This window comes from Rattus norvegicus, chromosome 1, assembly GCF_036323735.1.
Source record: "Rattus norvegicus strain BN/NHsdMcwi chromosome 1, GRCr8, whole genome shotgun sequence".
In the NCBI taxonomy this organism is placed as follows: Eukaryota; Metazoa; Chordata; class Mammalia; order Rodentia; family Muridae; genus Rattus; species Rattus norvegicus.
The window spans coordinates 142,650,199-142,676,510 of NC_086019.1; the positions used below are offsets into that span (position 1 = coordinate 142,650,199).

Here is a 26,312-nt window from a genome sequence, read left to right on the forward strand (position 1 = left end):
TCACTGCTCTGCCTGTCCCCACCTGCTGTTTGACGGTGGCTTTGTGTGGCGTTCAAAGAACCTTCTCAGCCTAGGGCTGTCGCTGAGGGGGAGAGGGGTCGCTTGGCATCCATGGTTCTAGTCTCAGCAGTGCAAAACAAGCAAGCAAGCAAACAAACAAAATGGATCTCATATTGTATCTGTAAGGCATAGATGAGAAATGGCCACTTTGGTGTTAAAAACAGTCTGGGTAGCTGGCTAGTGTTTAAATAATGAACGGTGGAAGAAAGAATCATATCCTTGTAGCTTGGAAACATTCTGTTCTTCACAGCATGGTGTCATCATCATCATCATCATCATCATCCATGACAAGGACTTTGCAGAATCGTAGACATTTTTAGATAGATAAAAAACCTTGGAGGATATTTTAACTCTTATCACTCTGAGGACAGACGCCATCCTCATCCAGAGTTATTAGTGAGAACCACAAAGGCTTTGTCATGGGGTCTTGTTTATCCCCTAAAAAGTGTCTAGAGCACTAACCTCTGATCTGTGGGCCACACCTGCATTTTGGAGGCGGGTGGCATGCCTCTGAGAGGAGAAAGCAGGAGACGTAGAAAAACTGTGATCGATCCATCAGGACTTAGCCTGTCTCCAGGAGAGGCAGTGTTAAATTTCCTACCCACTCAGGTTAACTGGGTCTTCCTTTGGGAAGCATTTCATGCCCTCTTTTTAGTCGATCAACTCCCGGTATCCCTTTGTGTGTCTGAGAGCTTGCTCCATTCACCCCACTGAGCCTCAAGGGCTATGATTGTGCAGGGAGGTGTCCTCCTTAAACTGTGTCTCCCGAGCATGTGTCTAGCAAGTCTCTAGCACTTGGTTGGGAAGAGCAGAAACCTCCCGGTCCACACTCTTTTGGGAAGTCAGTGACTTTGAGCACATGATTGTCTCCTAGAGCAGACAGGGCAGAAGAGGGGTCTGAGAGTCGAGTGTTTGATTTGTTCATTCCGGTCATTTGGTTAATTTTTCAGAGGCCAGTAGCCAAGGCAGAGGACCTTCCACGTGGTCCTTGGGTGGTAGGGGTGGTCCAGCACAGTGTCTTATAGCCATGGTTATGATGGTATGACTTTAGATCCAGAGGGATGCTGCTTAATAGTCATTCAGAGGTGTGCATAACATAAATTCATCCTATTTGTGTTTAAAACTACCCTGTCCATCACACCAGGTACCATCACTAAGGATAGGGTGTTCTTATTTCATGATCTTTGCGGTTGAAGTCTACTCTGTAAAGGGAATGCACAGTAACTGTGTTCTGAAAATTGTCTAACATTTCATGTGCTTTGAATCTTTCTCCTAGGTTTCGTTTGAGTAACTCACCAGTTTAGACTAGCTAGTGACTTTTACACATACTTTCAGACACAGCGCCTCAATCAACTCATTTGTGGAGAGCTTTTGAAAACCAAATTTATGCTGGCAGGTAGTGGCCCATGCCTTTGATCCCCAAGGTCAGCCTGGTCTACAGAGTAAGTTCCAAGGACAGCCAGGGCTACACAGAGAAACTCTTGTCTTAAGGGGTGAGGTGGGGAAAGAAGGAAGGAAGGAAGGAAGGAAGGAAGGAAGGAAGGAAGGAAGGAAGGAAGGCCGGCCAAATTTATTAGTTAAATTTCTGATCACCAATACTTGACTGGAAGGAACTTAGGGAAGGAGTTTACTTGGCCCTACAGTTGAGAGGGTGCAGTCCATCCTGGTGAGGACGGCCCTGGGGGTGGGAACAGCTTAAGGCTGGAGCAGTAGTTTGAGGTGCCTGGTGTCTGCAGTCAGGAAGCCAGAGCCAGGACCCAGACTGCCCCAGCAGCCCTATGTCTGCTATCTAGACCTCATGTCCAGAAGGTTCCACACCCAGTCAGAAGAGCACCACTCCCGACTGTCTAAATAAATGAGTCTGGGAGGGGGAGTCTCTTCCCTTTCAAAACCATAACACCAAAGTATTTAAAACCCTATAAATTTATATGAGTACAAATATGTGTTTGTGCTTAGCACCGATACCTGAGGAGTTAGATCCATGGTTCTCAACCTTTCCAGTGCTGTGGCCCTTTGATACAGTTCACCATGTTGTGGTGACCCCAACCATAAAATTATTTCACTTGCACTTCACAACTGTGATTTTGCTACTGTTACGAATCGTAGTGTAAATATTTTTAGAGATTGAGGCTTACCAAAGGGGTTGTGACCACAGGTTGGGAATGGTTAGATTAGCGGGAAGAGCCATGGGAGCTTTGCCCTTCCTTGCTCAGGCTCCAGAAAGATACTACCAAGGATTGATTTTGTCCTGTTTGTACAAGGCATAAATAAAGCTGCTTCTGACAGGTCTTACCTCCTTATCTTACTTTTCTTTTAAAATTAACCAAAGCGATTGAGGTCCTTCCATCTCCCTTGACTTCCTTCATTTCCTGGTTCACATCCCTGCAGGAGCCTGCGGTATTGACCTTGGGACTGCAGGAGCCTGTGGTGTTGACCTTGGGACAGCTGTTGAGGGATTGACTCCTGGCGTGGTAGAAGGGCCCTGGTCTGTTCTTACGGGGCATCAGCCTGAGCTCATGGCATCAGCACAGAGCTCCCTATTACTGACCAGTGTCCAGACCTTCTGCCAGCACAGCCTGCTTTCGGAGGGTGCAGGATGCCTAGGTTAAAGGCAGGACCGATATTTGTCTAGAGTTAGCCTTGGCTTGAAAAGGTAGACGGGAAAGACAAGTTCTCCAGGAAGCACCTACGTCCAAGACCTTTCTCTTGGTTACAGAAGCATCCCCTTCCAGAGTAGGTTGGAACATTGTTTAAGGAGTGTAATTCTGAACACACAAACTCCCTCTAACTTGAATGTGACAAATGATTTGGGACCAAGGAATTCAGTTCCCCTTAGGTTTGGGGGGAATTCAGTTCCCCTTAGGTTTGGGGGGAATTCAGTTCCCCTTAGGTTTTGGGTTTTTGTTGTTGTTGTTTTGTCTTGTTTTTTAACCAGTGTCTTCCCTCTGATTACATTCTGGTCTGTGTTCATGCCATTTTAGCAAACTGATCTCACACAGATTTGTCCATGTGTGGCATTCAGCACCTCTCAGATGTGTCCTGCCATCAGACCCTCTCAATGACATGGAGGACAAACTCATTTTTTCCTGTCATCTTTAAGGACTGGGAAGCTGGGCATGAGACTAAGCCAGGCTAACAGTTGAGAGTGGGTCCCTTCTTGTCCCTGGGGAGAAGTGGAGAAGGAGTGTTCTCAGGGTAAAGGGGAGAGCAGAACAGCAGGAGGCTAGCCCAGGGGAGGATTGTTAGCAGAGTACCCCTGCCTGCCAGTGGCCTTCAGTTCCTGCGTGTCTATTTCTAATCTTTCTGGTGGAAGCTGCCATCCTCTGATGATCTTTCCCTGAGCCACATTTCCGGAATGGCTTCACTTGTGTTTGAAGCCGAGGGTGGGTAGGAAATGGCTATTGTGGGTAAAAAACTTCTCCTGGGACTTTGAAGATTTTTTTCATAGGAGGAAGCCATCTCCAGGCTCCACAAACAGTCGCCTCTGCTGGAAGGTGCAGGTAGCTCGTTCACAGTGCCAGCATCGCCCAGTAGCCGACTCTGGCAGCTGCTTAGGACTATCCCGCACATCCAAACAGAGCCTCTTACCCAGATAGGCAAGGAGCAGATGAAAGGCGGGCATTCAAAGTAAAGAGTCAGAGGGTTTCTCCTCCTCTTAGCATTAGAGTCAGCTTCTAAGTCTGATTTAAATAATTGACCTGAAGGTACATCACAGAGGCTCCTGTGATGTTTGGAGGAGGGCTGCTAGCCTAGATGATGCATATCCTATTCACTTAGCAACGTGTGGTCAATATTTACCTAGCAATTCAAGTAGTGTTTGCTTTTAGTGAAACAAGCAGGCCAAAGCTCAGTGAGGAGCAATGAGAAGACTCTGGAGGGTGATTGAGATCTCCATTTTCCTCAGAATAAAAAATTCAGAGAACAAAGCACACAAAAACATCCATAATTCTTCTAATCTAATTGCTGTTTGAATGAGCGTCTCTGGGCTCTTGTGTATATTTGCCCTCAACTAAATCAGGATGATATAATGTCTCTGTCAGTCTGTCCATCTGTTTCTCCCTTCCTCGCCCACCCACAGTGTGTGTGTGTGTGAGTGTGTGTGTGTGTGTGTGTGCGCGTGCGCGTGCGCGCGCACGTACGTGGGCATGTTGCGGGGGAATTGACCTCTATGTGCTAGGCAAGTCCTTTACCACTGAGCCAGAGACATACATTGTGGTCCCAAATGGTAACTTGTTTAAACTGTGGCACTGCCATGCTGTTACCTACCCTCTGGCTTGTGGGTAAGTTTTCTTGTCTATCATTAAGCTAAATCCTTGGTTTATGAGCCTGGGTCTGATACTACCAGCTCACGCTGGCCTTGAACCTAATGTGTACCCCAGTGTTCACTATCTCGCACCATCCTTCCAAGTGCTCAGATTATAAGGATATAAAGAAATGTAAACTAGGGTTCAAGCCTCGGTCCAGGGACCCCAGACAAAGTGTAGCCCCTCTGAGCGTACTTCCTTCTACTCCCAGGGACCAAGCAGACCTCTCTCTCTCACTCCTTAGCATGAACCTCCTGTGGTCCTGGCACCCCTGCTCTCAATCCCCAGAAAACAGAATATGCCGGAGACAGAGGACAGTCCTGTGTCCAAGGGGAATGGGGAAGCTAGGCAAAGTTTCTTAGACTCTGGTGCAGTTTAAGATTTTGTTATGAATTATTTTAGTGGGCTGGGGAGAATGTAGCACAAGGAAATATGCTAAGCAGGGGGAGGGGGAGGCTTCATCTGTCTGTCTGTCCTCTCTGACCCCTGCTGTGGAACAAGCAGACACTGTTTCTCCTTTTAGTACTTTAGGGGTAACCATTTGCATGTAGTAAAGTATAAGACCCTGAGTCTACAGCACAGTACCCTCGTGTTTGACTTATAAGCACCACTCCCTTGAGCTTTTATGAGAGTGTCCCACATTGCCTCCCTGCCTCTGACCCACCCAGTTGTCATAATAGTACTCGGGTTGGCTTCCTCAAGCCGGTCATCACTCAAGCCCAAACTTACTTGTCCATCCTCATCTCTGACAACACTCTCGTAGCCCAGGAAGGGCCTGCCCACAAGACTGTCATCCACCATCTTTGGATGAGTGTGTGTGAGAGGTGTGTGTGTGTGTGTATGTGTGTGTGTGTGTCTGTGGGTGGGTGTGTGTCTGTGGGTGGGTGTGTGTCTGTGGGGGTGTGTGTGTCTGTGTGTGTGTGCACACGAACGTGCTTATACTCTTGCTTCTCTGTGCATATGGAGGCCAAATGTCAATATCCAGTGTCTTCCTTGGTCACTCTCCACCTTTATTTTTTGAGACCGATGTCTTGCTGAATCTGGAGTTTTATCAATTCAGCTAGGCTGCTTGACCAACAATCACTAGAATCAACTGGTCCTGGTCCCTCACTGCATGCCGCCCCACCCCACCCCACCCCCACCTCTAATGGGTTATGGCCGCTTCCGTGACTTGGCTTTTGTGTGGATGTAGGGGATCCAAACTGAAGTCCTTAGGCTTGTATGACAGGCTCTTGACACACTGAGTTGCCTCCCTATTATATATTATAACTATATATTAACTAAATAGCTATTATTATAACTATTTATAACTACATAAAGCAAAATAACTCTTATAACAAAATCATAAGCTTTATCAGAGTCCAAAAAAGAAAGCCCGTTCTTATCTTACCCACTCCCTTTTAGCCAGAATGAGCCCTTCCCCTGTGTCCAGCAGACAGCTTCTGTCTCCATTGGGTGCTTCTCATCTGCTTTGTGAGAATTTGCCTTCATCTCTCTGCTGGAGGATATGCACCCCAGGTAGAGTGCCACATGCCTGACAAGACGGAGCAGGACTCCTGGGGTTTCTCAGCCTTAAGTCTGGTTCATTCTGTCTTTCATTTTACCCATAAGCAAGTGTAGGTGAGAGATGTTTAGATTTTGGCAAATGCCATCTGTGTTAGCCAAGAGAAACCAACAAACTTCATTAGCTCCAGTTGGTTCAGCGACCCCCGGTGGGGGTCAGTTGTCCCTTTAGCACTGACAAAGCTGTTTGTCAAGAAGGCCCTGACCTGTCTCTGGAAGATGTGTTTTGTTAAATGAGTTTTCTGGTCTTAAATTAGTCGGGGAAACCCCAGATGCCTAATTGTTCCCAGGCTCTCCCTGGGGCCCTGGCTGGTCTCTGCTGGCAGGTGCTGTTGGAAAGTGAACAGGGGCAGCAGGTGGCACTTATTGTTACAATGTGTACCTTTCCCTGTGGGAAACCAGGCTGTGCCTTCTCACTTACTGGCGGGCATGTCTGTGCGTGTGTGTTCTAGCTGAAGATGAAGGGATTTAGGGGAAGCATGCCAGACAGACAGACAAGCGTGCAATAGAGCTGCTCTCTTCACTGGATGTAAGAGACAGCTAGGTTCCCCTTTCAGATCTAGTAAGGGAAGGCAATGTGACCAAGTCCTAGCCATGTGTATGGCTTCCTCAGAGACAAAAATAGAATGGCTTTCTCCTGCCACCAGCTGTCACCTGTGCTACCTAGAACTGAGTGTTATTATTCACAGTGGGTTTGAGAAATGCCCAAAACTTGACGTGATGTTCACACCCATTCTAACACCATGCCAAGCACAACAGTTGGCTGTCCTGCGCCCTCGTGTCCTCTCGGAACACTGCTTCGGGGAAGCCACATCACAGTCACAAGCTGACGGCCAAGGCCTGGTGGTTCTTCAGGAGATCACCTTGGGTCACCACTGGTTTTCCCCATTGCTCTCCCTCAGCAGAGCTCAGGCCCTGAGCAGCCAGGCTCCCACTGAATCATTCTCAGCCCTAGTTAGCCTGTGGTTTTAGTTCCTTGCCATGGTCATCTCGTTGCTGACTCTAAACATTAGAGGATCTCCTTCTTCGGACTTAGCTGTTGGCTGGGGATAGGGGGTGGGGGGCTCTTAAGTCAGTAAAGATGTTTACATTGTAGACATTTTGTAGAGGCATTTTTGAAAATTGATTTCATTGTGACTAGGACTGTGGCTATTCTCCTCCTACACACTGGCTCACTTTCTTCAATATTCCTAATGAGGCAGAGAAAAACTGCTTTTCATTTTTCTCTCAAACAATATTGATTCTTAGTGGAGATTTCATTATCTGTGTCTGTCTGTCTGTCTACGTGAAGGTATGGTGGTCATGTACAAGTACCCAACAGAGGTCAAGAGGGGCCACCAGAGCCGTTCGAGCTGAAGTTACAGGCGTCTGAAAGCCTCGGGGATGGTGCTGGGAACTGGACCTCTGGAAGAACAGCGGGTGTTTACCACTCCAGCACCCTCGAGCCCTTAACCCCCTTTCTGTATTGTCATTTACATCTCCTCCTAAAAGAAAACAGCTCTTTTCCTTTACCCACCACAAAAAAACCCTAGTTCTATATTATATATTTACTGTGTTTGATAGAAATATGCAAGATAAAGGCATTTTTGCCCTAGCGTGCCAAGGAACTTTTAAATAACTAGAAACACCTTACCAGAACCCCGCACACACACGCATTCAGATGTCCCTGGTAGAGAACACGAAGTTCTTGTCTCTATCAAAAGAATGGAGGACTCTACTCTCTTGCGGTTTTCCTCCTGCCTGTTTTATAAGACCCTTTCTTTGCATTGCCAGTGCCAAAGCCAGGGCTAGCCTGCCGTTCCCTATGCCAGCCTGCTACCCCTGGACTAGCCTGCCACTCCTATGCCAGCCTGCAAACCCTGGGCTAGCTACTCCTAGGTCAAGTTCTGCCACCAGCATAACTCATTTATGGGGAGTTAAAGCTGGAAAGAATTTCATTATCTTGGGCTTAAATTCCGCTTAGTTCCCTCTTGTTCACCCACATTCCAGATCAGATTTAAATCCTTCCATCCTCTACTGAACACTAAAGCTTTGTCCTTTTCAGGGGATAAACTAATTGCCAGGAATCTTTATTTCATTGACCTGATTTTATCCATTCTAAGAGCTGTACAAATATTTCCATAGATGCTCTAAGAGGCTCTTCGGCGTCCCGATGTGCTTATTACTTAGCCCTTCAGAGCATTGTACCTAGAAAACTTGAAGATGAGACACTCAAGCCGTCTTTCTTGGCATTGAATGCTGATGGGCAGCCTTAGTTGAGGCTGCTTCACCTGAACATTGCTTCTACTCGCAGTTCAAAGAATTGTTATCACAACCATACTGTCAAGGCAAACAAAACAAACAAACAAACAAATTGACCCTGGGATATAGGCCATTGTTACAAGGTCAACCAGATGTCCTAGCTTGCCCAGGGTTGGCAGGTGTATAGCAGACATGGGCCTTTTTTTTTTTTGAGATAGAGTCACACTATGTAGCTTTGGTTGGCCTAGAACTTACTATGTAGACCAGGCTCGTCTTGACCTCACAGAGACCTACCTACCCCTGGTTCCTTAGTGATGGGACTAAAGGTGTGCACCAGAATGCCCAGTGACATGGGACTTCCTATGCTAATACTGAGGGAGTCTCAGACAAGCAGGATGTGTTGACCACACCATTTCTCACCATCTGCTTCTGCCATATAGCGAGGCTGTTTGTTTTCTGAGTGAGTGAGTGAGTATGCATTTGAAGTTGATAATTACTTTGCCAGTAACTAGCTCATATTTTACTCTTGGATATTCATCCTCCTTCTCTATGTGTACCCTAATGTAGATATTTACCCCAGGAACAGGCTGGCCATGACAGGAAGGAGAGCACCACTATCCTTGAAGCATCTTACCTTGCTTGAGTCAATCAAGGAGCCTGCTGTAGAATTCACCTGTGTTCTCTACCTGAGATCCAGATCATAGCTTCTTGTAAAGATTCTATTCCTCCTTTCAGAAATTGCTAAAGCCCAAATACCTAAAAAGGTTCAGAACTCAGAATTTTCGTGATCCCTACATTTTATTTAAATAGGGGCCATGTCATTCATGCCAAAGCAACCAATGCCAGCTTTCCAAATGCATCCCTCTCCTACTTAATCCCTCCTCCTGATACCCTGTTCACAAGCCTGAGTATGTATGTCAGGACTCCTCATACCTGAATGTGCACTTGGGAGGTAGAAGCAAGAGGATCAGGAGCTCAGGGTCAGCCACAGCCACATGAGCTCCTGCCTCAGAAGGGGGGAAATCAAAAGAAACATCTGCTACAGTGGATGCCTTTACTCTCTGTCAAACCAAATGCAAGGGTGGGCCGGAAGGTCCTGCTCCTACTGTAGGTTCCATTGCTAAGTTACCCTTCTCTCCCAGTCTTCCCAAGTGCTAGCCTCTATCTTGGATTCCTGGTCGTCCTTAACTTTCCTTTATTTACAGTGCTTTCTTTAAGCTTCATTTACAAGTCTTGCCTGGGACCACATCTACTTTTCTGGTCCTTTTCAATATGCATTTGCCTGAAAATTGCTCTGGTATCCAGAAGCAGACACAGGCCAGCTTTCTAGGAAGCCCTAAATTGCTAAACATAGACCAGCGACTTGTGTTCGATTGATGCCATGAATTTAGTAGTTACCAATTTTTATCTTAGTCTGTTCTCAGCGTCTCTCTCCTCGCTACAGTGTGTACTCTACTTCATACCACAAACTGCGTATAAGCAAGACAGACATCAACTCTGATAATATGTCCTAGAGGGTAAATAAATATGATTTCCATATCTCCTGCCAGCATGTCATCGGTGATGATGAGGCTGAGCGTGCTCCCTTCAGCGTTTGCATTTTGAAGCCACAGAGAATGAAGTGGCCAGCGTGGACCCCCGTGTCTTCTGCGGTGGAGACAGCTTTCCTGTACACAGAGCCTTGGGGCAGGGATGGCTTTGGGATCAGAATCTAAAGGTGGTGTAGTACCACTCAGGGGATCTGTTCTCTATGGTTTGCAGGGAAATCCATCCCTCCTCTAAACTCTGGAAAGTTTCTACTCATGTAGAGCATTTATACTCTCCAGGTTTGGATGAGGTATACCTAGGGACAGGTTACTGCTGGGTTAAGAAGCTTTCGTTCTTGTTGTTTGTTTGTTTGTTTGTTGTTGTTGTTGTTGTTGTTGTGGCCACTGAGTCTCCTCAGAGCTCTTCAGTTACCTATAGTGGCACCCTGCTGTGTCACAATTAAATCATGGAGGTGGGAGAGTCAGGCTTGTGAAACACCCTCAATCCCCACCCAGGTGAAGGGCTCTGGCTACTTAACTCCCGGGGATACCCATTCTGAAAGGTCGTGATCTGAAACATTTGGGGAACCATCTATGGCCCCCCAGGAAGGAAGCGATTTCCTAACCACCTTGACTTCCTGTGACATTCAAGCAACACTAAAATGACCTTCCAGCAGCCCCTGGACTACTGTGCTCAGTCACACAAACTTGCTCGATGATTTCATACTATATGAAATGAAAGACTTCTAGTAAGCCTTTTATTTATATGTTCATTGCGTTTATGTGTGTGTGTGTATGCATGCGTGTATGTATACATGTATGCACACATGCAAGTGCACACATGCCATAGCACACACTCTTGTAAAGGTCAGAAGACAACTTACAGAAATCAGCTCTCTTATTCCACCATCTCGGTTCCAGGAATTGAACTCGGGCTGCCAGGCTTGGCAGCAAGCACCTTTACCTCCTGAGCCATTTTGGTATCCCCAAATCTTTATTTTCTTTTTATTTGAAATTATCAGGCCATAATAGTGTGGTATTATGGTATCTATCCTTGGTATCTATCCGGTAATCTACTCTTAGGATCTGTCCACTCCATCTACACACCTGTTACATAATTCACTCAGGATGTTCCTTAAATCTACCTTCACAGTCCATCAGAGGTCCCTGCATCCCCTGCGTCCCTTGGGTCCCCTGCATCTCCTGGATCCCCTGCATCCCCTGCATCCCCTGCATCTCCTGCATCCCCTGCTTCCCCTGCCTCTGCGCTCTCTTTCGTCACCCCCACCCCCACCCCCACTTCCTCTATATCTGACTCTTCTTTCCCCTGCTCCCTGCTACTGCTCTTATCTCTGGCCCTTCCCTAAGGGAAGGATGTAACAATACCTCTGTGAATGTGTCTTTTTCATCTCCAACTGTATTCTTTTTCTTCCGTTTGAAACAGTGTTTCACTATGGAGCCCAGACTGCCCTAGGACTCACTATGTGGCACAAACTGCCCTTGAACTTGAGGCAATCCTCCTGCCCCAGGCTCCGGAGCAGCTGGGATTGAGCTGCAGTTTTTTTCAGAGATTTGAGAACAAAGACCGTTTTAGGGAGTCTGTGTTCCACACAGCTGTTCCTTTGCACAGAATCAATTCATGCTGATGTTCGTAGATTTTGGAAGGAACACAAACTATCAGCATGAGTAATTTCAGGCCAGGGATAAAGGATTCAAGGGGGAGGAGGGACCTCGGTACCATGGCATCTTGGATGAAGGGCTTTGAGTGATCTGCAGGCTAGCTTTGCTTCAGATAGACAGGAAGGTATTGGAGCATGCACAGGGGTCAGTGAGGACAGGAACCAGTGTAAACAGTACTCTTGCAATAACTGGCTTTGTCTTCCAGTCATGCATTTCACCGATCCAGATTTGTCCTGTGCCTTCAGCCAGCATCCAGGCTAAGAAGGGTGACTGCCCTGCTGCCCTCACAGGCCCTCATGCCCCTGTTTCCCAGTGCCGTGGCTGGTCTTTGACCATTCCTGTAATTCCCAAAGATGAACTTCACACTGTTTATATAGCGTTTGCACCTGCCACATAGTCTGCCCCTTGTCCGTTGTGCCCCTTGGTTTTGTTTGTTAATGAGCTTCTAATCCCAGTGCTCTGATCTCCACCATTGCTTGCTGGCCAGCTTCTGGCCAGGTCGGTCACATGCATGGACTGGTGACAACAGCTGTCTGATTACACCCACGAGTCCCATGTCTGTAGGGGAAGAAAAGGAGGTCAGATGACATGAATTGCTGCTCTCCCAGAAAGGACATTGAGCCCATTCCTCCTGGTGGTGAGAAAGGGAAGCATGGACCTTGACTCTAGAAGGAACGGTATCTGTGGACACTGGAATAGCCTGGGCACTAGAGGGAAAAGCCAGTGTCAAGAGCCTAGAACAGTTGAGAAAGAAAGGCAGAGTTGTTGGCCATTGGCGGCAGTGTTTTCCTCTGCTTTGGGAGAGGGCTGAGCGGCAGCCATCCTCCACAGTGGCCTCTTTCAACTGCACTGAAAGCCCCAGCTGCAGCTTTTCCATCTCCACTTGGCGACTCCCCTGCACTGAGAGCAGCGACTGTTCTCTCAGTCTCCTCTGTATGTGTCTCGCTTCCCATGGGCTTTTTTGTTCATCTTTTCACCTTTAAAAACAAGACAAAACAGGGTCCCAGTATTCAGCCCACACTGGCCTGGCATCTGCAGTCCTCCTGCCTCAGCCTCCCAAGCACTGTGATGACACAGAGTCCCCCTGCCCCCACCCACCCACCCCGCCACACACACACCCAGCTCGTTTCATTCTCTCTTCCCAGGTTTAAAGGAGTTTTCTCTAGCACTGGGTTAGCTGCTAAGCAGACCTCAAACACTTCGCCCATCGTCTCCTTACAAATGTTGCCATTCTTCTGCTTTGCCAGTGCTGCAGTGCATCACTTAGCATTTACACATGCTGGTGTCAGATAAACTAGAAACGGACTTGTGGGGTCGAAAGGGACTTCTCTAGGAAAATTTACCAGTGGCTGCCTTCCTGCCGCTCCCACCAGCACCATGTGAAGAGGCCAGCTATGCCCAAACACAGAGCACTGAGGACTCTGGGTCTTGTATTTGCCAAGGGAGCGGGTGAAACATATTCTCTCTCTGTGGTTTTCATTTGTACTCTTTTGAAAAGAACATTATAATAATGCATTTAAGAGCTTCTTTTTGCATCCCTTCCTGCTGGTAGCCTCCGGCCAATGCCTTAATGGTCATTGGCCAGTTCTGATCATTTTCAAGAGCTCCAGATAGATCAGGGAAATTAGGCCTATGTCATGGGAGTTGCAAATATTTGTTCCTGGTTTGTCCTTTGCCTTTAGACTTTACATGTGGCATTTGCCATGCAGAATTTTGTAATGTGTGCATAGTCAAATTTTTCAATAGCTTCTTTTGCACTTTGTAGACTTTCTGTTTTTCCTAGAAGGGTAATCCTTTCTAAGAAAGAAATCCTGTGCTGCAGATTATTTTTTTATTTGAATTTCTTTTAGAACATGCATGATTTTATTTTATTTTAAAATGCTTGGTCCTTCTGATTTCCTCTTGCCATGTGGTGCGACTCCAGCTTATGTTGTTCTAGGTGGCTGTCCTCCTTCACCCAGCAGCGTTTAGTGAACAGCCGGCTTTTATCTCATTTATTCAGGACTGTCTTTCTCTCCCCTAGACTTCCTGTACTTAGGAGCAGTCGGTGATCCTGAGCCCACAGTGTCTGTTTAACTGTGTTTTCCTGTGGGGATGCGGGCAGTGCCAGAATGACCTGTCTGTTATACTTCTTTTGCCTAATTTTACTGGCTCTTCAGTGGGGCATTTCCTCAAATGAGCGTTTAAATGCTTTGTCCCAAATACAAAAATCCTATTGTTTTGCTCGTGCATCTGTCAGTGTGCAGATGATTTGTGAGGAACAGCACGCTTGTGGTGCAGATGGCTCCAGTACACACTCCTTTGCCCAGGCCCCTTGAGCCCTAGAGAGTACTCAGAGTCTGCCTTCCTATTCTCCACCTCGTGATGTGAACTCCCTAGGAGCAAGAAGAGAGTCAGGTTCTGCATGGCTTCTTAATAATAATCTATATAATTATTGACAAAAGAAGCATGGTTTTTTTTTTATTCAATACTGTAAGAGCATGTCTTTTGTCTAATATGTCATTCTTTCAGGTTTTATTTTTCTGTACACTGAAGGAAGGCACCATGCAGTACCAAGTACTGATGGCAACTATTAAAATTTAATTCTTGCAAGCATCTTTTAACTACCCCCCCCCTTATTTCTGTTTTATGTGTAAAATAGAAATATCTTATCTGCCTGTGTGTCAGTATGTGCATGTGCACCTTACATGTGCAGTACCCCAAAATGCCAGAAGGAGGTGCCAGATTACTGGGACTGGAGCTACATTCAATTGTGAGCCACCGAGTGCATGCTGGGAATCGAACCTGGGTCATCTGGAAGAGCAGCCAGTGCTTTTAGCTGCTGAGCCATCTCTCCAGCCCCATCTCAAAGTCATCTTATAATTGAAGTGCTGGTAAAAAGAGCAGTCTGTAGATAACCCAGCAGTTTCACGTGTAGGTGTCCCAGTTGACCCAACTCGGAATAATGGCAGAGGGGATGGGACTGTCCACTTCCTATTTCCCTCTCTTCAAAGCCTGGCACAGACGTGGTATTGGGCTGGGAAGCAGCCAAAGGCAACACTGAATTGCACAGAGACTGAGCCATGCCACTTTGTGTGTGTCCTCCAGAAAGGAAGTCATCGGAGAACATGAGGACACAGCAAAGGTGTGCTGTGTCAGCATGTGCCCTGTTTGGCCAGGACAGGCAGGTTAACTTTTTGTTTTGTTTTGTTTTGTTTTGTTTTGTTTTGTTTTTTCCAGAGCTGGGGACCGAACCCAGGGCCTTGCGCTTGCTAGGCAAGAGCTCTACCACTGAGCTAAATCCCCAACCCTTTTGTTTTGTTTTTAATCCATAATTTTTCAGTGAAAAGGTTTGCCAGGGTGGTGATGTTTTCCATGTGAAGACTGAGCACACTGAATCTGGGGGGCCTGTTTGGCACTTGGGCAGCTGTGTACCTGGAGCTGCAAGGCTCTGCCCAAGGTTAGGCCAGCACCTGTGACTCCCGTTCATAGGCCTGGTTCCTTAGGGGATGGACGCCTTTTGTCCAACCCTGGAGCCTGTTAGCAACACCCCCTCTGCTGCCACCCTTAACGGTCAAAAACCAAAGAGACACATCCAAGAGACAGAGGGGATTGTGGGGCTCTGGAGCGAGCCAGGAAATGCATCTTGTGGGATCAGATACATTTAACATGTGAATACAATCCCAAGGGTTTGAAAGCTTTTTTTCTTTGAACTTAGTGCAGAAAAATACAGATGGTTTCATTTTAAGTGGTTTAACTGTCGTTCGTGGGTCTGTTCTCCCCAACATTCCTGCTTTAAAGCTTGCCTGTGGCACACAAGGGATCCCACAGATGTGCCAGCTCTGCCCAGTGACCCCTTGCTGGGCTTAGAAGCCAGTTGCAAGGACAGATGATGATGTCTATCTTGCCCTCTCTAGCTCCTCCTCTTTTCAGGTGGAATCGTTTCTGGGTTGGAATTTTCCTGTGCTGAATCCAGCAAATCCGGAATAGAACATTTAGCAAAGTCTGGGGAGAGGGTAATGAGCAGCAGCTGCCAAGGTCTGCCTTCAGTGGAGCCATGCTGCACCGGGAGCATACTCTGAGGTCCCAGGAATGAGTGTGAGCCATGCTGTACCAGGAGCACTCTCTGAGGTCCCGGGGATGAGTATGAGCCTTGGTGCACTGGAAGCACTCTCTGAGGTCCTGGGGAGGAGTGTGAGCCTTGGTGCACCGGGAGCACTCTCTGAGGTCCTGGGGAGGAGTGTGAGCCATGCTGTACCAGGAGCACTCTCTGAGGTCCTGGGGAGGAGTGTTTGGAAAGCTCCTCAGAGGTAGAAGGCCAAGGCATTTGTTCTAAAACTCAGGACAGACTGTGTCCTCATACCAGCTGTTCTGCCCTGGAGGACTGGAGAGATGTCCCCCCAGGGCCTCCTGAAAAGAAAGGGCTTCTGGAGGCCTGTCTGTGACTCTAAAGACCTAATATTGACCTGGTCAGGCTGGGAAAGAGGAACCCAGAGAAGGAATCTGGGTTTAGATTCAACCAGAGTCCTGGGTTTCAGACTTGGGTAACTAGAAAGGGGAGACTCTGGTCTGATAAAAATCCCTAAGTGTGTGTGTGCCACATACACAGAGACAGACAGACAGACAGTTCAACTTTGCCACCTCAACAAAGCATTGTTACTGTGTGCCCCACCCCAGCCAGCAATAAAAAAAGTGCTTCCCCAAAGCAGACACCTGCCACTTTTCTGGAAGTGCCTCTGTCTGTCTCTCCCATTACTTTCTGAGGTCTCATTATCTTTGGAGAGAGACCCAGTATGATTTTATTAACATTCTGCCCTCATTTCAAATATCCCCAAATGTGAATATTGAAATAATTACCATGCCAACTACACTGCCATTCAAAAGACAATTTTAGTTGTAGAAAACATGAGACCAAAGAAATGACTTTCTGTCGACTGCACGGGCAAACACCAAAGAGAGCCCCAGCAAACTCAATTAGCACTTTGGAGACATATGGTTTCAAAATGCATCTTGACAGTTGATTAATGGCTTGTTGCTAATTTAACTTCCAGTTGGGGGTGGGCGTGGGGTTAGTGAGTCTTAAAAGTGTAAAGTAACAGGAAAAGTCGTAGCTTAAGTCACCTGCCCGTACTCCTCCCCATCTATAAAACTGGACGATATCGCCGTTCAAAATTGTGGGGAAGCCTAAATTCTGAGCATGCTTTGTCCAGGCTGTGGCAGGGTGCTCAGGCGTCCTGACTCCAGACTCCATCTTGAACCGGTGACTCCTTACCCACAAGGCCACACGCTACAAGGCTACATGCCGTCATGCCTTGCTGTCTGCTTCTGGGACCCTAGTGCCCACCGTTCTTTCTCTATGACAGCAGCTTCCTGGCACTCCTTGAGTGCCGAGCTCCGTCTCAGGCCCTGCAGGGTAGGCACTGTACCTCGCTTTCTCTGTGGGCTTTGTAGAGCCCACATTTGTTAAGCTTTATTGGGCTAACACAGCCAATAATCCTGGCTTTGACTTAGTCCCAGCCGCCGACAGTGCATTCTTAGATAAGGATCCCACGTGTCACTGACCTTTAGTCAGAATATTTACCTCCTCTGGGGTCACCTGTTTTTTTTTTCCAGAGGCGGAAAATTTGGTTTTCTTCACCTGAGTGTGTACACAAAGCAGAATGGACGCCTGCTCTGAGGCAACATTCTCTTTGGAAACCAAGTGGACATTAGAGCTTGTTTACCCTGACAGTCCCAACCAACCCCTGACTGGAACCCTCCCTGTCTGGTGTCCCCGCTTCCAGCCAGGGAGAAATGTCGGCATCCCTGGAGAATTAGATTGTCAGGAGAGGAATGAAAAAGCCATGTGAGGGCTGAAGAGATGAGTCTGCTTAAGAGAGTGTGCTGCTCTGGCTTAGGGCCCCTTTGTCGACATGGTGGCTCACAACCATCCATAACTCCAGCTGGATCCAACGGCCTCTGACGGAACTAGGTATGCATGGTACCCAGACATACACGTAGGCCAAATATACACATAAAGTAAAAATAAACACGTCTTAAACGAATAAACAACAAAGCAATAGATACAATGGAGAGATCCTTTTTCATGATCTCCCCTGCTCTGTGAGTCATGTGGACTTGAGCTCTGTGGGAGAAGGAAGCCCGCGGGCCAGAGTAGAGTGACAGAGATGTGTTTGTGGAACTGAACAAAGTCAGGGCCTGTGGTCTCTGGACACTTCCTGGGAGGGGCTGTGGTTTCAGACACTTCCTCTCAGGACCTGCCCAGAGACGCGAGGTGCTGGCACTGGTGCTGACAGTCACCTAAAAAAGATAGCCATCCATTTTGCATGCTGACCTTTCAAATCAACCTCAAGGATGAATTCCAGAGGCAGCTATGGGTGCCTGATGGTCCTGCAGACGCTCAATGATGGGTGTCCCTCCTTCCACCCTTAGGCCTTTGAGATACAGCAGGGGGGTAGATTAAAAATGAATTTCTTACTTCTGAGGAAAATCACAGTATTAGCTGTTCCTCGATGTGCTTTCTAGTACACTGTGTGTGTGTGTGTGTGTGTGTGTGTGTGTGTGTGTGTGTGTGTGTGTGTGTGTGTGTGTTGGGGGGTGTTTCATGTACATGTGACTTAAGCAAATTCAATTCCATCATGAAAGAGAAGGTTGGGGCTATCACTCGGTGCTAGAGCGCTTCCTTCCCTGCCACCTCGGGTCCTAGGTTGTATCCCAGGCTCTGCAAAACCAGAAAAATGAGAGACTGCACGCCGACGGCTTCTTTCTGGGCCCTTCTGCTGGCTTCTCCTTGTAGAGGAGTGTGTCTACATTGCATGTGCATTCCCTCTGGTAGTGCTGGGCCCATGTCCTCCCCACAGAACATCTTGTAGCTCCCTCCGATTTAAAGACTGGTTTCTGTGTTTTCATTTGTTGCACAACATGATCCCAACCTGAAGCCACAAAGCCATCTGTGCTTAGCTCCAGATACAGCCATCTGTCCAGCACTGGAGAACAGTCTGGGCTGCACTTGGAGAAAGAGTGAGTCTGGTTGTGGTAGCACATGCCTATAACCCTAACGATAGGGAGGCTGAGGCAGGAGGATCGAGATGCTATCAGAGAGGAGATTTCAGGATGTTGCTGGGTTATGACTGATAGTTCACCTTCCAACTGGATCCCCACGCTGCAACTGAGTGGTGAACCCTTCTTAAATGCAGAGGGAGCACAGGCAGAGAAAACTGAAGTGAAAGTGGGAGGGAGTCACTCTGCAGTGAGTCCCCTGTCTGGGGACTTGCTGAAGACCAGAACTTGAGTGGAGCATGTCCTTTCTCCATGACATGGCCAGTTCTGGCTTACATAGCATAGCCTCTTTTACCAGGTCCTCAGTTAGCTGTTGTCTTGGGGAGGAAGTAACTGCTCTGATCGTCTTGTGTTTCTGAGAAGGAGATAGCTTTAAAAAGTCTAGGAAATGCATGCGCTGATTTGTTTGCTTGGGTTTTTGGTGGTGGTTGTTCTTTGTGGGGTGGTGCTGCTGTTGTTGCTGCTGCAATGCTGGGGTGTATACCCAGAGCCTTGCGTACGATAGGGAAGGCCTCTGAATTATAGCCCAGTCTCACACGCCACTTTACAGAGGTTTTAAACTAGAGGCTGCTGACCGCGCTGACTATGACAAACCACATTTACACCGGTGTTTACCGCTACTGTTGTTACAGGACGATTAGTGGACTCTCTGAAGAGAAAGTATCCCCCCACCCCACTACCAAGTCGCCATCCACATAAGCACTGCACAGTGCCAGGGCCTCAGGTGAACTCTCCGTTCTACTGTTGCCGTGCAGTCTGGCCGTCCAGGCTTTTAACTCTCGGCCTCAGGGTCCCCATGGGAAAGCAGGCAGTCCATTTCACAAAAGTGACATCAAAACCAAATGAGATCATGCTCAAAGGGACTTTGAAAACCTGCAAGGAGCTGTAGAAAAACAAACAGCTTTACTTACATGTTCTCTGTTCAGAGAGGAAGGTAAATAAACACGGGGCGCTTTACATGTTCTCTGTTCAGAGAGGAAGGTAAATAAACGCGGGGTTATAGAGCCATGAATAGCATCTCACACATCTCTGGCTTCCTTTGTTAAGGGGCTCTTTGTTGAGAAAAATCCTTAATGTGTTTTAAGTCACTAAGGGAGAGAGACCCCAGGTCTTGGTCCAGTGACGCCATTTCTTTGATGTTGTAAGATTCTGGTGGTTTTTTCTTGGCGTGAGTCTTATTCTTGCAGGTGACTAGAGTGTGATCAGTATTTTCCTTTATGTGTTTCAGACTGGCCTCAAACTCACAGCAATCCTCCTGTCCCAGCCTTCCAGGTACTGGGATTACATGTGCCCTGCTCAATGATCTTTTTTTTTTTGATCCATCACACATATTAGGACTGTAACTCCCAGTGTAGTAAGTCTCCTGTGGCTGTTAGTCCCCCACATCTAATTCTTATGTTCAACTGTGGAAGTCAAAATGTTCGTGTGAACACTAAGATTCTTATACCAATTTTTAGACAACACTAAATTGTGCCACATGCAGTCTTAATTGATTCTGTTGAGGTGGTTCTTTTTTTTCCCAGTCATAGCCGCTATGAGATGAATAAGGGGCTGATATTTATCCACTATTCATTTTTTAAAAATAGAGACAGAGACTGAGGGTAGGAAATAGAGTCAGAATGGTAGGGTGTTTGACATCAATAGCCACAAAGGAAAGTACATCAAGACAGGAATGAGAGTCACTTCACACCCGTTAGGAAGGCTCAATCTTGTTTCTTCCAATATTGGAGTGGAGTCCAAAACCTCACACTGCTAGACAAGGGATCCACTACACAGTTATACGCCCCCAACCCTTTTATCCCACAAAACTGCTCAGACTGGTCTTGAACTTAGATTTTATTCTAAGGTAGGTGTGTGTGTGTGTGTGTGTGTGTGTGTGTGTGTGTGTGTGTGTGTACACATGAGTGTAGGAGGCTACACAGACCAGAGCTGTCAGATCCCTCTAGCCACCCAGGAATTAAACTCAAGTCCTCTGAAAGAATGATGTATGCTCTTAACCACCAAGCTGTATCTCCAGCCCCTACAAGGTGACATTTTTAATGGAATGTGACAAGTGCTGGTGAGAAGGCAGAGACATTGAAGCCCTTGAACGTTGCTGCTAGCAATAGAAAATGGTGTAGCTGCTATGGAGAACAGCTTGGTTCTCAGGCAGTTAAGCAGCGATTCCATTTCCAGGTACAGGCCTCAAAGAACTGAAAAGAGGCTTCAAACAGAAGCTTGTCCACAAATGCTTACAGCAACGCAACTCAGAGCGTCAAAAGGCATGAATTACCCGTGCCAGTGAATGATGGATGTGCAAATGAGCGTGATATAGCCAGACATCCCTCCTTGGGTTTCTTTCCCTCTCTTCCTCCCTTCCTTCCTTCCTTCCTTCCTTCCTTCCTTCCTTCCTTCCTTGGCACACTCTCAAGGCAGATGTCTTGCACTGCCCCTGGCATGCATTCCTTTCTTGATGTAGCTTACTCAGAGCCAGGTTCCAGAGACTGGAAAAATGACTTCTCTCCCAGAGGACCTCAGTTTGGTGGTTCGTACCTACCTGTAACTCCAGCTTCAGGGTCTCTTTCTGACCTCCACAGGGACTTGAATACACGTGGTATACTCTCTCTCTCTCTCTCTCTCTCTCTCTCTCTCTCTCTCTCTCTCACACACACACACACACACACACACATATGTAAACAAAAATTAGTAAAAAAAAAATCCCTATATGATGCGCATCTACAATGCCCAGAAGTACCTGCTAATGGGCTTTTGGTTCCCTGGAAAGGACTAGCCAGGGCTTAGGGATTAGGGGACTCAGTGTCGGGTGGTATATCCAGAACACATAGAGTACATCAGTGCAGTACACGTACTGCACATCAAATCCTGATCATTAGAGGTACAAGAGAGTCAAAGGAAATGACAGGTACACAGTGGAGTAATTTAATTTACAACCAACAGACCCAGGTGACAGGGAGAAAAATTGGTTACACCCTGGATTAAGGCAAACATAAGCAATCAGTCAACTTTATTTTTCTCAACTCTTTAAAAGTTGTAACCATTTGCTTGCTCAAACTGCCTAAAGACTGTGTGCGTGTGTATGGGTGCATGTGCGTGCGTGCAGTGTGCATGCCTGGGGGTGTGAGGGCTGGCGGGAAGATTCAGGTTTTTCCCTCACAATTCTTCCCATTGGGCAATTTTGTTAGGAAAGCCAGATGTTGATATGATAAGGACAGGCCGGCCTCTATTTGGTGATTGTTTCTTAGTAACGAGCCTTTATTAAGCATAGGCCTCAGCAGGACAGTGGACAGAGCAGCGAGTAGAAAAGGAGGAGGAAACATTATTCCTGCTTTGTTAGAGATAAACATGACCATATGCTCCAGTTCTTGAGCACATGCAAAGCAGCGTAGTCAAACTGCACGCTCTGAACCACAGAGAAAGCGGCAAGGCTTCAGTGTGGGCTATAGAGGAGATGCGCCATGTTCTAGATGCAAGTCGGTGCAAAGGTGTCTGTTAACACCAAAGTGATATATGTCTGATGTTTTCAACCAAGTCTTCTCAAAGTTTCCCAGGAACTAAACAAGCCCATCATATTATTTACCTGGAAAGAAAGAAAGAATCTGCTGGGGAAATTTTGCAAAAGAATAGTGAAGGTAACCAGAACTTTTATCTCTCAAAATATCCCATAAGCTGTATTGATTAAAACAGCCATACTGGCAAATGACTAGACAGACAGACGAACCCAAATAGAGATAGAGAAGCATATGTAACCGGGATATGTAACCGGGACCGTGGTGTATATTACAGGTAATGGTGGAAGTCAGTCCGGATGAGTGGAGCATTTATTATTGTCCAAGAATAACAACCTCATCTGTTAGGAGGAGATGAGCTGCGTCTTCATACCACTTAGAGAAATAAGTGCATTTAAGGGAAATAAGTGCATTTAAGGGGAATACGGTTCTTTAAAAACTAACTGTAGGAATAAGAGGGAATAGCTGGTATAAAAAATATGTAAAAGTCAAATTAAACTTTCCTGGGCATCACGATACAAACCTGCTGTCCTAGCACTCAAGAGGCTGAGGAAGGAGGATTGCCAGTTCGGGGCCAGCCTGGGCTATGTATTGAGTCCCTGTCTCAAAAACCAATGAAAAATGTGAACTTAAACATACAGTAATATAATAAGAAAACAATTCTAACATACAAATGATAATGTTTAATATAGCGCTAATAAAAATACAAATTAACAGGGAAAAGTAAAAATATAATAGAAAATAAACAGCATAAACAGAATTCACAGAAGAAAATAAATGCAAATAGTAGGAAACATGAGTCAGGAAAACACAAATTGAAATGAGAAACACTTTTATGCACCTCCATGCACACCTGTGGGGGTCAGAGGGCAACTTGCAGTAGCCATGTATGTCCTGGGGATTGAAGTGGGGTCATCAGGCTTGGCAAAATAAAAAGCCTTTAACCTCCAAGCCCACTTGGCATCCCGATGAACATTTTTTTTCCGATGAACATTTTTTAAAAGCATAAATGGATCAGCCTTAAACATATTGAAATAAGGTGCCCATTAAAGTGGCCAGAATGTAAAAGATTAATGCCAACTATTGATGAGGGTAAAGAAGCCAAACAAGTGCTCTCGTGTATTAGTGGTAGGGATATAAATTGATCCATCGTCTTCGGAAGGCAATTTGGCTTTATCCATAGAATTGAAACTGCATTTATCCTCAAGGTGTGCCTCGTACTTCTCACCTGCTGGGCAGTCGGGCTTCCAGGGACCAACACACAGCCTACCCAGGCTCAAGAGACAGGCTAGGGCTGTCCTCCACTACACTCTGCCCACCCAACCCGTCCCGGACTGGCCGAGGTCTGAGAATGACCTTCAGACACAGGGTCAAGTGAGCTGATGATTACTATGTTTTCAGACAACCAGTGGTGGTGATGGAATAATCATCTCTCACAGACTGTGTCAGCAGCGTTTGTGTGCGTTGTCCAGATAAACTCCAAAGTATTTTATCCTTCAGGTCTGTATTTCTCCCTTAACTTGGGCCATTCTGAACACTGTTTTTGATTTTTTTCCTTGTAGTTTTTTGATAAGTTATATAAATACTTTTTAATGCAGTTAGAAACCCACTACACTAAACTTACTTCAAAATCACATCGTTGTAAGTCCTGCTGCGTGTTATTGTGAAGTTAATTAAAAATGGTGTTTTATCAGTAGGTGGCATTGTCATACAATTAAAGATTGTGAGACTTATGCTGTGCACAGTTGACCTCACACTGTGAGTCTAAGACAGTTGAGCACGCGCGTGTGAGTGCACACACACACACACTTTGAAGATTTTATTCTACCAGCTCTAAGAATGTCTGACTCCAAATGCCAATCAGATGAGAGCTAGACTCCTGTTGTCATGATGCATACTATCTTTTAAAGATATTTTAAAACCTGAGATTTACTAAGTGGGTTGTTTCTGCTGTCTCAGCAAATTCTCTCTTGGTGCTTAATGTGGGTGCCAGGGCATAGACCTTCAGGTAAATGTAGTAGTTGTGCCTAGATAGAACCTCCTAACTCATGGAGCTCCCTGGGTGCTAGGTCAGAGCAGTGCACAGGAATGGGACAGTGACCCAGTAGCCAACCTGATAGGGAGCGACTCCCAAAGACAAGAAAGGCCCAGGGGCCGGGAGGGACTAGTATGGCAAGCTAGGCATCTGGAATAGACACTGTCCCCCGGAGTATCCATTTGAGATGAAGCTGAGATACTGGGTTAGTTCTGGAGCTTATGCAGAGTTAGGGAAGCACAGGGCGTAACCAACTCTAGGCCAAGCTGCAGACCTGTGCACCGGAGAGCTGCAGACCTGTGCACCGGAGAGCTGCAGACCTGTGCACCGGAGAGCTGCAGACCTGTGCACCGGAGAGCTGCAGACCTGTGCACCGGAGAGCTGCAGACCTGTGCACCGGAGAGCTGCAGACCTGTGCATCGGAGAGCTGCAGACCTGTGCACCGGAGAGCTGCAGACCTGTGCACCGGAGAGCTGCAGACCTGTGCATCGGAGAGCTGCAACCAGATTTGTGTGTTGAGATTCTCTCTCCATTGGCAAGGCGGACAACTGAACAGTGCAGCGGGTGGGGAACAGGACGAGCAGTTAGGAGGCCACCAGGATAGGGGAGCTAAGATTCAGAGGAGGCCATGCGTCATGGGGATGGGAGGTTGTGTGTGTGTGTGTGTGTGTGTGTGTGTGTGTGTGTGTGTGTGATCATTAAACATCTACTAGGACAATTCTGATATGCAAAATCTGCAAGTAGCCAAAAGGAGATCTGGCTGTAATTTTTTTTGTCATACTTTCTAAGATTAAAACATATTCTAAGCAAAATTTAAAAGTAGCATAGGAAATATACTTGTTTTGGCTTTGGTTGGTTAGTTTTTTGTTTTGTTTTTGAGACAAGGCTTTTCTGTGTAGCCCTGGCTGTCCTAGAACTCAGTCTGTAGACCAGGCTAGCCTTGAATTCGGAGATCCACCTGCCTTCTGTTCCGATATTCTTAACCCCAGTATATTTATCTTTTTTATTATTATTCATATTGTAAGGAAAATGCCCCCCTAATTTTTGTGAGGAGTTTGGTTTCCTGGTTCTCCCTTCTCTCTCTACACAGCCCAGCAGCAGTCTGAGGGATTCTGTCAACTATGTGGCCGAGTCTTACATGGTATTCAGTTGTCCTGGTGACATTACTTTTCTGTAAATGTACCCTACTGTGCTTTCCAAATCCAGCCATTTATTTCTAGGGGATTTTTGTACCTGCTAGCAAGGGTCCCATGTCCTGTCACTTAAACACCCTTCTCCCGTCTCTCCAGCCCCAAAGCAGCAGTCTGCCTGGGGACACACTCAGGGTGGGGCTTTACTTCTTTACTTCATGTGTATTTAATAGCACACACACAAGGAATAAGTAGAAAAAGAGCTTCTAGAACCATCTGGTGCTGAGGAAAATGATAGCTGAATGAACAAATAGGTTGAGATAAGTCACTAATAAAATGCCCCAGGACGTTATACAGAGCTGCAAGATTGATGCCACCACTGTGTCCCACTAGGACATTCTAGTTCATGTGGAACACAGTTCATGCCTAGCCACTGAGCTTAGATAAAAAGCTGCGAGGTAAACCGGTATCATTTTCAGTAAATGGGATCATCTTATACCAGGGCCACGAACCATCCTCAGTTCTTAATTGGAGCAATCTCTTTCCCAGGAATTAATGAGTTTTTAGTTCTTGCATTTTGTTCCAAGGCCACTGTTGTCTTCGCAGAGGACAGTTGTAAGGGAGGCGTCATGTCTTGCTTAGGCAAAGAAGCCATTAGTCTTCATTAATCCATCGAAAATACTGCTTGACCTTCTAGCACATTCTCTGAGGCTTATTGTAGTGCTCTCTCTATATCCCTAGGCACTTGGAGGCTCTGAGGAGAGTCTACAACTCTTGATGGTGCAGCCAGGAGCAGAATTCTTGTTAATGGCGTAACCACAGCAGCTCTGTCAGAAGTGACCACTTACTGAGCAGAGGTGCTGTGTAAGCCGCTCTATACGTCGGCTCATTTGGCAATAATGAGGCCAATCTTGTCACACAGGATGTATTTAAAGGATATTATTTGCTTTCTTTTCCCCTCAATTATAGAAATAGCCCACATTGAATTGCTTGATGCTCTAAATTTGAAACCAGGGCTGGTGTAGGAGGCACTAATGAACGGAGCATGGGTCTGGGGTAGTTAAAAATGTTCAGCTCGTGGTGCAATGCCCGGTATGCATGTGGCCCTGCATCACAAAAAAGAACCCATTGTGTTTATGGTTAATATACAGAATAATGTGCTAAGAAAAGCTCTAAGAACTAGGGTACCTTTGTTCAAGAAATACGGAGGAAACTGACTGCTCCTATTT

At 46.5% G+C, this 26,312-nt stretch overlaps 1 protein-coding gene and 1 long non-coding RNA gene across 2 annotated transcripts in view; both read left to right on the forward strand.

Annotated features, from left to right (window-relative positions):
* Positions 1-24,656, forward strand: LOC134483740 (uncharacterized). The gene is made up of 2 exons (XR_010060619.1): positions 1-2,896; positions 2,951-24,656. It is a non-coding gene; the product is annotated as an uncharacterized LOC134483740 (long non-coding RNA).
* Abhd2 (abhydrolase domain containing 2, acylglycerol lipase) overlaps positions 1-26,312 on the forward strand; it is an 81,145-nt gene that overhangs the window by 23,451 nt on the left and 31,382 nt on the right. The gene's annotated exons all lie outside the window — the stretch shown is intronic.